The sequence below is a fragment of the Penaeus monodon genome, chromosome 23, assembly GCF_015228065.2.
Source record: "Penaeus monodon isolate SGIC_2016 chromosome 23, NSTDA_Pmon_1, whole genome shotgun sequence".
Classification (NCBI taxonomy): Eukaryota; Metazoa; Arthropoda; class Malacostraca; order Decapoda; family Penaeidae; genus Penaeus; species Penaeus monodon.
The window spans coordinates 7172692-7172900 of NC_051408.1; the positions used below are offsets into that span (position 1 = coordinate 7172692).

The 209-nt window shown below is 32.5% G+C and overlaps 1 protein-coding gene across 1 annotated transcript in view; it reads left to right on the forward strand.

Annotated features, from left to right (window-relative positions):
- LOC119587759 (leukocyte receptor cluster member 1-like) overlaps positions 1-209 on the forward strand; it is a gene marked incomplete in the record, with an annotated part of 4870 nt that overhangs the window by 2157 nt on the left and 2504 nt on the right.

The following is a 209-nucleotide window of genomic DNA, read 5'->3' on the forward strand; positions in this document are numbered from 1 at the left end:
GTTAGACACTACTGAAATAACAGGTTTCTCTGGGCTTTCATTTTTCTTTGTCTCTTTTCTTTTATAGTTTAGCCATAATTTGAGCAGTATATCTAGTTGTGATTGTTATAATTACCACTCATCTGTACATTGGATTTGCTTATGTTCTTATTATCCTACTATATTAAGTGCGCCTTTGATTCAACTAACTGCATAGACAGCTCAAAGAA